This window comes from Peromyscus eremicus, chromosome 1 (assembly GCF_949786415.1).
Source record: "Peromyscus eremicus chromosome 1, PerEre_H2_v1, whole genome shotgun sequence".
NCBI classification, from domain to species: domain Eukaryota; kingdom Metazoa; phylum Chordata; class Mammalia; order Rodentia; family Cricetidae; genus Peromyscus; species Peromyscus eremicus.
This window is the reverse complement of record NC_081416.1, coordinates 41,731,371-41,746,936: the sequence shown is the minus strand read 5'-3', so window position 1 is coordinate 41,746,936 and position 15,566 is coordinate 41,731,371.

Sequence of the window (15,566 nt, the reverse complement as noted above, 5' to 3'; positions counted from 1 at the left end):
GTGGGTTTCTTTAGCCAGCTCCTTTTCCCTACAATAAGTAAATAAACAAAACAAAACAAAGAAATACATCCTGAATAATTTAAAGCAGGATTAAATTAGCTCTTAAGTTCTGGTGATTATGACCTTACTTCCTACTGCTTGATTTTCATCAACTTCCTATTCAAGCCCCTCTTCATCAATGTGAGACATCTATGAGTTTGGAGAAAGTTTTCAGTTAGCTGTCAGCACACCTCCAGCAAATCTCCTTGGCTATGATACTAGTATCCATCTCTCCCATCCTCTCTGCAGAGTGCTAGAGAGGTCCCCAGAAATCCACAAAGATATCTCCACTATAGACTACTGGCACTGGTCGAGAGAGTGTCTGAGCTGACATACTCTGGTGATCAGATGGCTGAACACCCTAACTGTCATGATAGAACTCTCATCCAGTGACTATAGGAGCAGATGCAGAGATCCACAGCCAAACCCCAGGTGGAGCTCCAGGAGTCCAATCAGTAAGAAAGAGGAGGGATTATATGAACAAGAGATACCGAGACCATGATTGGAAAAAGCACAGGGACAAATAACCAAACTGGTAGAAACACATGAACTGTGAACCAATAGCTGAGGAGCCCCCATGGAACTGGACCAGGCCCTCTGGATAAGTGAGACAGTAGATGAGCTTGAACTGTTTAGGAGGCCCTCAAGCAGTGGGACCAGGACCTGTCCTTGGTGCATGATCTGGCTTTTGGAACCTAGGGCCTATGCTGAGACACTTTGCTCAGCCTTGGTGCAGGGTGGAGGGGACTGGACCTGCCTCAACTGAATCTACCAGGCTGGGCTGACTCCCCAGGGGAGGCCTTGCCTTGGAGGAGGTGGGAATGGGGGATGGGTTGGGAGATAATGCTGGGGGATGAGAGGAGGGAGGACAGGGGAATCTGTGGCTGATATGTAAAATTAAATTAATTACAAAATAAAACTATTTATTAAAAAAAAGGAATTATGACCTTACTTCCTACTGCTTGATTTTCATCAACTTCCTATTCAAGTCCCTCTTCATCAACGTGAGAAATCTATGAGCTTGGAGAAAGTTTTCAGTTAGCTGTCATCCCACCTCCAGTAAATCTCCTTGGCTATGATACTAGTATCCATCTCTCCCCTCCTCTATCAAGCATTCCTATTCTATTCCTTTCATGAGCCTCTATCAAAGCCATGGGAAATACAGAGGGTAAAGAGAACCTTGTCCTTACATTGCCCATCACCCTTTACTGTTTCACCAAGTTTAACCTCTGAGCCAGAGTATCCTTCAAGGCAAAAGTCCACTTCCTGCTATTTTCTTGCTAGACTTTATCTGGCTCATCCTCATAGGTTGTATCTGGACCCACTACCCCAAATCATTCTAGTAGCTATAGGGCTTCCTCTCTGGAGCCATGACTGTTCCCAGGTACTGTCAGTTTAACTGTGAACCTGTGTTCCTTTGCTAACCACAGGAAAAAGTCAATGACTCAAGAACAAACTCTGGAGCAATGAAAAGAAGTGTATTCAGAAAACCAGCAAACCAAGCAAGATTGCAGCTGCCACAAATTCATCCAGAGACTGAAGGCACAAGGATTATAAAGGAGTAATAAGAGATCTGTAAAATAGGCTGGCACCACTGTGTACACATTTTGGGTGGTCCTACTGTTACCTGTAGCTTCCAATGTTCTGTAAATGTCAAGAAAAGTTAATGATTAGAAAGTACTATGAGACTTCCCTTCTGGAGCACAGGTGAGTCCCCTAGCTTGCCCTGGACCCCATCCCTGGGCACCAGCCACTCCGGGGAAGACCTGCCCAACTTGGCCCCAGGTTCTGGCCACCGGGAAGGTTCCCTTCTAGCCCCACTGGGAAGGATCCCCTTCTCCAAGACCCCTGGCAGACCCTGCAGTCTCCACGCCCTGCCCCCATGCCCATCCGCCCGAGCCCCAAGCCTCTTCCTGAGACTTAGAGGCCGGCCCCCAGCTCCCATCTTGCCCTGGACTTCCCTTCTGGAGCACAGCTCCCATCCTGCCCCAGACTTCCCTTCTGGAGCACACACACACACAGAGAGAGAGAGAGAGAGAGAGAGAGAGAGAGAGAGAGAGAGAGGAGAGCTCCCATCCTGCCCTGGACTTCCCTTCTGGACAAGAGCTCCCATCCTGCCCCAGACTTCCAATTTAGACAAGAGAGCTCCCATCTGGACAAGAGAGAGGGACTTCCTGAATCTGTCAGCTCTGTCTGAACCAAGTGTGTGGATAAGGCCAAGAACAAACCACAAGGAGATGGGCAGACGTCAAGGCAGAAACACATACAACAAAATGAATAATAATACAGCATCACCAGGCCCTAGCTCTCCTCCAACACCTAGACCTGAACATCAGAAATTGGAAGAAGCAGAAGAAAATAGCCTTATGAATGACATCATGAAGAAGCTAGAGGCTTGTGTAGAGGAAAAGACAAAAAAATGTGAAGAATGCTGTAAACAACTAGAGGGAAGGGCAAACAAATTAGAAGAAATCAATAAAGTCCTGGAAGAAAACAGTAAAGTACTGAAAGAAAATCAAGAAAAATCAATGAAACAAATGAAGGAAACAGTTCAAGACCTGAAAAGGGAAATAGAAAAAATGAAGAAGACACAAACAGAGGGAATGCTGGAAATAGAAAATCTGAGAAAAAGATTGGGAACTTCAGATGCAAGTATAATCAACAGAATGCAAGAGATGGGAGAGAGGATCTCTAGCGTTGAAGATGCAGTAGAAGAAATAGATTCATCAGTCAAAGAAAACACTAAAGCCAACAACGTCATGAACCAAAATGTCCAAGAAATTTGGGACACCATGAAAAGACCAAACCTACGAATAATAGGGGTGGAAGAAGGAGAAGAATACCAACCCAAGGGCACAGAAAATATATTCAACAAGATCATAGAAGAAAACTTTCCCAAATTAAAGAAGGAAATGCCTATGAAGATACAAGAAGCCTATAGAACACCAAACAGACTAGACCCCCCAAAAAAGTCCCCTCACCACATAATAATTAAACAACTAAATGTACAGAATAAAGAAAGAATATTAAGAGCAGCAAAGGAAAAAGGCCAAGTGACATATAAAGGCAAACCTATCAGAATAATACCCGATTTCTCAATGGAGACTTTGAAAGCCAGAAGGACCTGGACAGATGTAATGCAGACACTAAGAGACCATGGATGTCAGCCTAGACTAATATACCCAGCAAAACTTTCAATCATCATAGACGTAGTGAACAAGACATTCCATGACAAAGCCAGATTTAAACAATATTTATCCACAAACCCAGCCCTACAGAAAGCACTAGAAGGAAAATTCCAACCTAAGGAAGTCAGATACACCTTCGAATACACAGGCAATAGATAAAGCCACAGCAGTAAACCCCAACAAAGAGAAGTACACACACATCACCACCAAAAAATAACAGGAATGAACAATCACTGGTCATTAATATCCCTCAATATCAACAGACTTAATTCACCTATAAAAAGACATAGGCTTACAGAATGGATACGAAAGCAGGACCCATCTTTCTGCTGCATACAAGAAACACATCTCAAATTCAAAGATAGACACTACCTAAAAATTAAAGGCTGGGAAAAGACTTTCCAATCAAATGGTCTTAAGAAACAAGCAGGTGTAGCCATCCTGATATCCAGCAAAATAGACTTCAAACTAAAATCAATCAAAAGAGATCAAGAAGGGCATTACATACTCATCACAGGAAAGATCCACCAAGATGAAGTCTCAATTCTGAACATTTATGCCCCAAACACAAGGGCACCCACATATGTAAAAGAAACATTACTAAAGCTTAAATCACATATAAAACCTCACACATTAATAGTGGGAGACCTCAACACCCCACTTTCACCACTGGACAGATCTCCCAAATCGAAACTTAACAGAGAAATAAAGGACTTAATTGATGTCATGACTCAAATGGACTTAATCGATATCTACAGAACATATCATCCTAACAAAAAAGAATATACCTTCTTCTCAGCACCCTATGGAACCTTCTCTAAAATCGACCACATACTTGGCCATAAAACAAATCTAAACAGATACAAAACAATTGGAATAACCTCCTGTGTTCTATCAGACCACCATGGTCTAAAGTTGGATTTCAACAACAACAAAAACTACAGAAAACCTACAATCTCATGGAAACTGAATAATACCCAACTGAATCACCAATGGGTTAAGGAAGAAATAAAGAAAGAAATTAAAGACTTCCTAGAGATCAACGAAAATTAAGACACCACATATCCAAACCTAGGGGACACTATGAAAGCAGTACTAGGAGGGAAATTCATAGCACTAAATGCCCACATAAATAAGCTGGAGAAATCTCACACTAGTGACTTAACAGCACCCCTGAAAGTTCTAGAACAAGAAGAAGCAAAGTCTCCCAGGAAAAATAGATGCCAGGAAATTATCAAAGTGAGAGCTGAAATCAATAAAATAGAAACAAAGAGAACAATACAAAAAATTAATGAAACAAAGAGTTGGTTCTTTGAGAAAATCAACAAGATAGACAAGCCCTTATCCAATCTAACCAAAAGACAGAGAGAGAACATCCAAATCAACAAAATCAGAAATGAAAAGGGGGACATAACAACAGACGTTGAGGAAATCCAGAGAATCATCAGGTCATACTTCAAAAACCTCTATTCCACAAAACTGGAAAACCTAAAAGAAATGGATAATTTTCTGGATAGGTACCACATACCTAAATTAAATCAAGACCAGATAAACTATTTAAATAGTCCAATAACCCCTAACGAAATAGAGTCATTAAAAGTCTCCCAACCAAAAAAAGCCCAGGACCAGGTGGTTTCAGTGCAGAATTCTACCAGATCTTCAAAGAAGAGTTAATACCAATACTCTCTAAATTGTTCCACACAATAGAAACAGAAGGAACATTACCAAACTCCTTCTATGAGGCTACAATTACCCTGATTCCTAAACCAAACAAGGATACAACAAAGAAAGAGAACTACAGACCGATCTCCCTCATGAACATTGATGCAAAAATACTCAATAAAATACTGGCAAACAGACTCCAAGAACACATCAAAACAATTATCCACCATGATCAAGTAGGATTCATTCCAGGGATGCAAGGGTGGTTCAACATACGAAAGTCCGTCAACGTAATACACCATATAAACAAACTCAAAGAAAAAAACCACATGATCATCTCACTAGATGCTGAAAAGGCATTTAACAAAATGCAACACCCCTTCATGATAAAGGTCTTGGAGCGATCAGGAATACAGGGAACATACCTAAACATAATAAAGGCAATTTACAGCAAGCCAACAGCCAACATCAAATTAAATGGAGAGAAACTCAAAGCAATTCCACTAAAATCAGGAACGAGGCAAGGCTGTCCGCTCTCCCCATACTTATTCAATATAGTACTTGAAGTTCTAGCCAGAGCAATAAGACAACATAAGGAGATTAAGGGGATACAAATTGGAAAGGAAGAAGTCAAGCTTTCCCTATTTGCAGATGACATGACAGTATACTTGAGCAACCCCAAAGATTCCACCAAGGAACTGATACAGCTTATAAACACCTTCAGCAACATAGCAGGATACAAGATCAACTCAAAAAAATCAGTAGCCCTCCTATATACAATGGACAAAGAAGCGGAGAAGGAAATCAAAGATACATCACCCTTTACTATAGCCACAAATGACATAAAATACCTTGGGGTAACACTAACCAAGCAAGTGAAGGACCTATATGACAAGAACTTTAAGTACCTGAAAAAAGAAATTGAAGAAGATGTCAGAAAATGGAAAGATCTCCCATGCTCATGGATAGGCAGGACTAACATAGTAAAAATGGCAATCTTACCAAAAGCAATCTACAGATTCAATGCAATCCCCATCAAAATACCAACACAATTCTTCACAGACCTGGAAAGAATAATACTCAACTTCATATGGAAAAACAAAAAAACCCAGGATAGCCAAAAGAATCCTGTACAATAACACAACCTCTGGAGGCATCATGATCCCTGACTTCAAGCTCTACTATAGAGCTACAGCAATAAAAACAGCTTGATACTGGCATAAAAACCGACATGTGGACCAATGGAATCGAATTGAAGACCCTGACATTAATCCGCACACCTATGAACATATAATTTTTGACAAAGAAGCCAAAAGTGCACAATGGAAAAAAGAAAGCATCTTCAACAAATGGTGCTGGCAAAACTGGATATCAACATGTAGAAGGCTGCAAATAGATCCATATCTATCACTGTGCACAAAACTTAAGTCCAAGTGAATCAAGGGTCTCAACATAAATCCAGCTACTCTGAACCTGCTAGAAGAGAAAGTAGGAAGTAGTCTTGAACGCATTGGCATAGGAGACCACTTCCTAAATAGAACACCAGTAGCACAGACACTGAGAGAAACAATCAATCAATGGGACCTCTTGAAACTGAGAAGCTTTTGTAGAGCAAAGGATATGGTCAACAAGGCAAAGCGACAGCCTACAGAATGGGAAAAGATCTTCACCAACCCCACATCTGACAGAGGACTGATATCCAGAATATATAAGGAACTCAAGAAATTAGACATCAAAATGCCCAACAGTCCAATTAAGAAATGGGCTATAGAACTAAACGGAGAGTTTTCAACAGAGGAAACTCAAATGGCTGAAAGACATTTAAGGAATTGTTCAACATCCCTAATCATCAGGGAAATGCAAATCAAAACAACTCTGAGATACCACCTTATGCCTGTCAGAATGGCTAAGATCAAAAACACTGAAGACACCTTATGCTGGAGAGAATGTGGAGCTAGGGGAACTCTCCTCCACTGCTGGTGGGAATGCAAGCTTGTGCAACCACTTTGGAAATCAATATGGCGCTTTCTTAGAAAATTGGGAATCCATCTCCCCCAAGATCCAGCTATACCACTCTTGGGCATATACCCAAGGAATGCTCAACCACACCACAAGAGCACTTGTTCAGCTATGTTCATATCAGCATTGTTTGTAATAGTCAGAACATGGAAACAACCTAGATGCCCTTCAACTGAAGAATGGATAAACAAAATGTGGTACATATACACAATGGAATACTACTCAGCAGAGAAAAACAATGACATCATGAGGTTTTCAGACAAATGGATGGATCTAGAAAAAAATCATCCTGAGTGAGGTAACCCAGACTCAGAAACACAAACATGGTATGTACTCACTCATAGCAGGATACTAGAAATAGAACAAGGACGACTGGACTGCTACTCACATCACCAGGGAGGCTACCTGGAAAACAAGTCCCCAAGAAAGACACGGGGATCGCCCAATGACAGAGAAATGGAATGAGATCTACATGAACAGCCTGGACATGAATGGGGGTAGTGAAGGGCGAGGGTGGAGGGAAAGAGAGCTTGGGGGAGCGGGAGATCCCAGCTGGATCAACAACAGAGAGGAAGAACAAGGAAAAGGAGACCATGGTAAATGAAGACCACATGAGAATAGGAAGAAGCAAAGTGCTAGAGAGGCCCACAGAAATCCACAAAGATACCCCCACAACAGACTGCTGGCAGTGGTCTAGAGACAGCCCGAACTGACCTACTCTGGTGATGGGATGGCCAAACACCCTAATTGTCGTGCTAGAAACTTCATCCAACTACTGAGGGATCTGGATGCAGAGATCCATGACTAGGCCCCAGGTGGATCTCTGGGAGTCCAATTAGCGAGAATGAGGAGGGTTTATATGAGTGAGAATTGTTGAGACCAAGATTAGATAAAGCACAGGGACAAATAGCCAAACGAACGGAAACACATGAAATATGAACTAATGGCTGAGGGGTCACCAGCTGGATCAGGCCCTCTGAGTGGGTGAGACAGTTGATTGGCCTGATCTGTTTGGGAGGCATCCAGTCAGTGGGACAGGGTCCTGTGCTCATTGCATGAGTTGGCTGTTTGAAACCTGGGGCCTATGCAGGATCGCTTGGCTCAGCCTGGGAGGAGGAGACTGGACCTACCTGGACTGAGTCTACCAGGTTGATCTCAGTCTGCGGGGAAGGCTTTGCCCTGGAGGAGGTGGGAATAGGGGGCGGCCTGGGGGGAAGGTGAGGGGGCGGGAGGGGGGAGAACAAGGGAATCCGTGGCTGATATGTAGAACTGAATTGTATTGCAAAATAAAAATTAAAAAAAAAATTTCCCTGCTAGTAATTATACCTGAAAAAAAAAAAAAAGTATTATGAGCCATGTCTTTTCTGATCCTTTCGCCCTGTAACAGGTAATTCTGTAGTTAGTAGTTTACAAAGGCTAACTCTCCACCTCCATCCACTCCCCAAGTACAAGAAAAGAAAGACCAGTGGCTATTTTCCAAAATAACAGAGAGAGAGAGAGAGAGAGCGCACTTACTACCTCTCTTAGAGTGGAGGAACGTTTTAGGTTTTAATTTATGGGGTGGCTCTAGTCAGAGGTATTGTCTACAGATAAGCTAATGGATTTATTTAGGTTCATTATTGGTAGCATTGGTCACAAGTGCATGCCTTGTCAAACTTCCTATCACCCTTCTCCCCTGTGCTCAGAAAGGTTCATCCCAGGACTTTGATTGAGATACACTGACCGTTCTCTAAACACCGCCTTATCTAACTCAGGACTTCCGATTTTGCCAACCAAATTCAATACCTTAAACAGTGGGATGGAAAGGTGTAGTGGGTAGCCATTCCAGCTTTGATCTGGAAGTTCCAACCCCCATTGAGACTTCAGCAACTGTCACGCCTACAAGGCAGGGCCAAGGGAGGTGCCTGGAGACCCGAGATCTGGATGGGCCAGCACTCTCTCTCGGTTCTGGGACCCTGGACGGTGGAGGTGTGCCAAGCAGAGCTCCAGAGAACACCGCTGGACTGCGATACACCTTCCCTAGACCCCGCGACCTACCTATCCCTTAATTTGTAAGTTACACCATTAAATAAATCTCCTTTTAACTACGTGGAGTGGCCTTAATAATTTCACCAATAGAAAGGGGCAGAAGTAGCCTCAGTGAAAGGATAGACAGACCAGGATTTCTACATAAACACTGTGGCCGTCCAGGTCACCAGTTCCTCCAGTTTTATTCCATCTCTGTAGAAACATATGTGTTCAGTGTGTATGAGGCATTCTTCAGGCCTAGTCCCAGTCATCGGCTTCACTCATGTACAGTCTAGCTAAAATAATTATCTCATTACTTCACATTAAATGGCTTCTGGCCATTTTGCTACACCTACAAATTGCAAAAGTGTTGTATCTAAGAGTCCACTAACAAGCCTATCACATAAAGATTCCTATTTATAGAAACGCCCCATTTTAAAGCTCAGCATTTGTGTTTTGACTGGGCATCAATTAAAAGACAACAAATCTTTCCGTCGCTGATTTGCTGTTGTCAGCTGTCTTGGTGCAGCGATGAAACAGGTAACTAATACCATGACACTGAGCAAATAACTTCCCAGTTCTTTATTTGTAAAGGGTAGATAGGAAACATCTGAAAACGGTGAGATCATTAAATGGATATTCCATAGTGTTTGGACAGGTCCTGATGATGTCAGCACTCAGTAAATAGTTGTGAATATGCTCCTCTCATTGATACAAATGACTATGCTTGTGCATGATGGCATTTACTCTTAAAACTCTAGCATTTTTGAATCCACAAAGAATCTAGGGGTGTGTGTGTGTGTGTGTGTGTGTGTGTGTGTGTGTGTCTCCAGGGCTCTTGATAGGTCTCTTAATGTGCCAGTCAAAATGTTTATTCATTGAATAAATAAATTAATCCATGGCTAAATCAAAAGAGATACTCATTGAAGAAGTTTAAAGGTATACTAAAATGTGACTTAAAATAATCAAAACTTTGTTTCTATCCATTCCTTTGTCCTGCGAAGATATCCCTTCCCAAAGCATGACTAGCCACATTAATAGTGACACAAAATCTATATTTTGCAAGTGAAAGTATGTCTCTTCCTGAGATATTCGATCCACATCTCTTTTCTTCCTCTCTTTCTGCTGTGAAGCTTGTCATTGTGAATAACCCCCAAAATCTCACAGACCTTATCACTCATTTCTTACTACTCAGGACTGCTTTGAGCTCTCAAGCTCTTACTAAACTCCTGCATATTCACTGATGACTTTAAAATTGTTATATCTGATGTCAATGCCTGGTTCATCTCGGTGTATTAAGATAATTCGTTGACATCAATACTACTGAAACTCAAGGGAGACAAAAACATACAGAAATTCTTCTGATCCACCTTGTGCACATTTATGCAGCGTCCCACTCTCTGAACTTCTTCAGGATTTCTGACTCTTCTTGCCAACTAATTGATGAACCAGTTATTCAAATTTAGGATCTGAGTGATTGGCATGGTAGTGCACATCTTCAAGCTCAGCACTTGAAAGGTAGAGGTGAGCATATCTTTGTAAGTTCAAGGACAGTCTGATCCACATAGCAAATTTCAGGCAAGCTGGGGCTACAGAGTAAGACCCTGTTTCAAACCACAGCAAACAAACAAACAAGAACTACAACACAAAACCTTAGGATCATCTTTGATTTCTCTTTCTCTGCTTTGGTTCACCACTCCATTAAATTTTTGTCTGCCTTCTTATTTTTGTTACATAGGAGGTCTCCCTCCTTACACATCCCAGGTTAGTCTGTAACTCCTAAGACCAAATGATGACCTATAAAGGCTACTTGGTAGTTTGGTCAAGATATACCTGCCATACCTGGCTATATTTATCTTTAAACAAAATCTTTCCCCTTATTTCTACCATTAACTCTACTTTTTAGATGCCTTCCTTATTTGTTTATTCATTTTGTATGTATTGATGTTTTGCCTGTATGCATGTCTGTGTGAGGGTGTTAGATCCTAGGAAAGTGGAGTTACAGACAGTTGTGAGCTGCCATGTGGGTCCTGGGAATTGAATCCAGGACCTCTGGAAGAGTAGTCAGTGCTCTTAAATGTTGAGCTATCATTCCAACCCCTCCACCACTAATTCTTACCTAAAATATTAAAGCAACTTCTTCCTGAATATTCTGATTCCTCCTGTTTGTCAATCTGTCCACCACCATGACACCAGGGTGGTTTTCCAAGTATAAAACAGACCTTTCATTCATCAATACACAGCCAAGTGAAAACTTACATTTCAATTAAATAAAATCCAAAAATGCCCCCCTCTTCCCTGCCATGCATAAGCCTTCTGGGTTGTCATGCCCATTTGAATCATAATCGTCCTGCTAGCATGAAGCATCTTTCCCACCCAACAGTATTCATGTTCATTGTACTTCTCTGAGTTTCCTGTCAGTCTAGGAAACTTTCTTCATCCAGCTCTCAATTCAACTGTTGCCACTTCAGAAAGGTCCTCTGGAGCCACTCACTTCCTTGTCCCATTCTTGCTTTTCCCAGCATTGTCTTTTTTCATTGTACTTTAAGTGTCACTTGTCATATTCAATTACATGCTTACCTCTTTATTTCCTGTCTCCCCGTCTGCAGCACAGGCAAGAATTGGTCTACTGGTTACTTTTTGTGCCTCCTACATGTAAAGGGATGTGCTGTGTATTTAAAGCTTTGTAAACCATTTGAATGCCAAGAGGTTTTCAAACACCTAAAAATAACGGTTTTAATGGAAATAAAGGAAAGTTATACCCTGAAGTACAAGTAACAATGACAAAGGGGAAGAAAAAGAGGAAGGAAGCAAGGAAAGAAGAAAGGAATGAAGAAAGAGAGGAGGAAGGGAGGAGGAAGGGAGGGAGCAAGGGTACTCGGAGGGAGGGAATGTAAACACAGGGGTGGGGCTAATACTAGGCAAAAAGAACAGAGGTTTGACCTTTACATTTAGAAATGTCAATATTTGGAGACAGAACACAAGTAGGATGTTTTGAAGTAGAAATACCATTCCACGGGCATGTAAAGATCACAGTACAGAGATGTTGGGCAAAGAACATAATGCTTTACCTTTCCTGGAGCCCTTTCCATTCTTTAACCTGAGCATGGAGCACACACTCTGTCGGGTAGTGTTCTAGCTGACCTGACAGTGCTGCAAGAGGAGCTTGGGCCTGCCTGTGTGCAATCCCCCCTCTACTTTTAATCACTCTCACTGTAGTGGGACAATTAAAGAAAGACACAGGGAACCTGGTCAGATTTACCCACAGCTGTGTGCCCAGCAACAGACACAAAGGAAGTATTCAATAAACTGCCTGAGATAAATATACAATTATACAGTCACACAGTGTGTGAATAGTCTATAAATTTAACATGAGTGTCTTGAATAAGGACAATATACTTCCTACCCTCTCTCACCACCTCAGCAACTGAATGCAAGAGTCTGCTAAATTTCCAGAGCTTTGGCATTTCTCCACCCCCCTCATATTATGTCAGTCTCATTTTTTAAAAAATTCCCTAAATCATAAATATGCGAAAATCTTTTTAAAGATTTTTACAGCATGCTCTCTAAAAGTATCCCTACCTTTTTCTGCCAACTTGCCCAAGTGACCCAGCTGCCACTTTGAATCAATGCAGAGGGTTGCGTATAAGTTATATAAACACTCTAATATGTTATTTAGAGAAGTCAGAATAAATGGACCCCTGTACACAAGGAAGCCCATACAAAATACACGCTGTATGCCCCTAAATTGGCAAAGCTTGGTTTTTCCCCAAAATGAACCTATTAGAGTGGCAAATCAGTACTGAAGCTTTCAACTGTTGACTAACTCATTGTCTGGTTTTGTGGCAGCCAGCATCAAGGTACTCTCAAAAGAAAGCCTTTCCCAGACATTACCTACAGTAAAATTCTCCAGAAAGCTGGAAAGAAAGAAACAAGAAGATTAACCTAGTTGCATAAAGAGCAGTGCTGGGCTGCGGCTCGCTGGTGCAGGTTCGCATCACAGGAGCAGGAGGCTGGCTGCAAGGCTCCCTCAGGAGTGCTCTCCTCTTGTCCCCATGCTGAGAGTCCACCGCACTGTTTCTCAAGCTATATTTGGCTGAGTGGTTATTTCACTTTCTTTTTTCCTCTACTCATCTTATTCTATATCCCCATGCGAGGAGAAAGCAACCCAGAAAGAGCTAGCCAGTTGTTCGGGGCTCATTACTTAATTTCCTCTTTCTAAATAATTCATAGAGATGCTCTTAGCAGCTCGCTTTCCCTAGGAGGTGGCCTCACATCATCTTGCTCTATACAGTGTCTGCTTCTTTTTGCGAAGTAGGCAGTTCTGAGTTCTGATCCTTCTCCTTTCTAAATCAGGGAAAGATGGCAGGCTCCAGTGTTTGTTGCCTGACTCCTGCTGGTTCAGGCACTGGCCATCAGCTCACACCTATTTCTGCCTCACTCTGTTGCTTAGGCAGGATCTGGACCACCCTTTGTGTCCCATGAGCTCATATTACTTCCCAAGAAAGCCATCTCTCTGCCTAGTTGGTCACAACTCCCCTTCATTTAACAGTGATAGTTATATCCCCTACATTTGTCTCAGTTGTATATTGTATTCACTTTCTCCATGCAGCACGCTTAAAATCTGCTTAAGTTATCTATGTATTTAATCATGGCAATAACCTAGTATATTAATTAGATTTCCCTAGAGAAACAAGAAATAAAATTGATATTCATAAGATTTAAACTTATTGTTTTTCTCTTTCCTTCTTGTTCTTGTTCTTCTTCCTCTCCCCACCACCCACAGCTCCATCTCTCCGTCTCTATATCTACTCTGTGCTTATCTACCAGTCTGCCATCTCTTCTCTTTGATCTGTTGCCTATCAACTATTTCCTTCCAATCCCATGAGTTCCACATCTTTAGATTCACAGAATAAAATACTCTTAAGTGATGTATACACTGAAAACCTACATAATTTTCCTTGTCCTTTATCATAAGCATTGCAACACGTTGCAGCATTTACATTAAGTATTATAGGTAAGCCAGAAGGAATTGAAAATGTTCTGGGTCATGTGCCTAGACCATATTATAGCATCATAGCAAAGACTTTGCTCTCTGCATTGAGTCCTGGGGACTCATATAGGAACTGTGCCAAGTGGTAATTATTTTGAAGATTTGAATTGTCTTGGGTGTCCATTATGGCTCTCACAGTGCAAAATCTGCTGGGTAGACCAGCAGGCTGGAGATGAGAGCAAAGCTACTGCTCCAGGCCAGGGAGGGGCAGTATCCTAGCAAAATGTCTTTTCCTGGAGGTGGGGAGGAGAGAGTAAGAGGGGTGAGTATTTGTGCTATTGAGGCTTTCCACTGATTGACCAAGGCTCACCTATATTCTGGAAGGTCAATGACTGTATTGACTATCCATCATTTTACAAGCTGACCTCAGCTAAAACCCAGAAATGTCCACAATTACCTTTTCCAAACATCTGGGCTTTGTGACCACCAAGGCTGATTCCTAAAATTAATCATCAAACATGTCAACAAGCTGCATAATAGCCTGTTCCTCTGGCTCTAGTCAACCTATTATGCCAGGCTCCTTCTGAAGGTGCATTTGGAAGTTCTTCACTGTGCATCCTGATGGGTGATGTTGCTCTGTATGCTGTGAATATGTTGTTCTGACTGATTGATAAATAAAATGCTGATTGGCCAGTAGCCAGGCAGGAAGTATAGTATAGGCGGGGTAAGCAGAGAGGAGAATGCTGGGAAGTGGAAGGCTGAGTCAGGAGACACTGCTAGCCACTGCCGCTGTGAGAAGCAAGATGTAAAGTACCAGTAAGCCACAAGTCACATGACAATTTATAGATTAATAGAAATGGGTTAATTTAAGATATAAGAACTAGATAGCAAGAAGCCTGTCATGGTCATACAGTTTATAAGTAATATAAGTCTCTGTGTGTTTACTTGGGTCTAAGTGGCTGTGGGCCCCAGCAGGATTGGAGATATCTCCAACTACAGCATCCCTTTCCCCCATCTCCTCCTCAGTCTCCACTCATGTGTAGATTTCCAGGGAAACCTTTCCAGATCTCTCAGACTAGTTTTTCTAGTCATGTGTTTCTCTAGTATGGAATAAAGAAAGTGTTATCTTTTCTGGTTCCTAGAAAAGTAGCAAATTTCATATTTATTTTAAATGATTTGATGACTATCTTTCAGATATTGTGTCTAATTTTGCTTAGTTTATACTCTGTAATTATACCAGAATGACTGGTATATAGAAATTAAATGATACCTTTTTGTTATCTTACTAGGTAAATTAATTTATGATACAGCAATTAATATTGTTTCCTTTATTGAATGTTTCCAAAAAAAAGTATGCAACAGCTAAAATAACCAGGCTGAAATGTGAAGAGAGTCAAGTTGTAATATATTATGAATATTTGGACTCTGCATGAACACCTGCCTATACATTTACAGGCACGGTCTCAGGATGGTGAGAATTTCAAATATCAAACAAGGATAATTCTTTCATACAACCTGCCATCAAATAGATAATATCTTTTGATAGTTCCAGTACTGGGATGAGAGGAGAGGAAAAGCAGACATAAGGGAGGAGGAGAGGAGAGAACAGGAGGAAGGATTGGGAAAAAGTCTGAAAAAGATTTCTTATACTTAAAGCA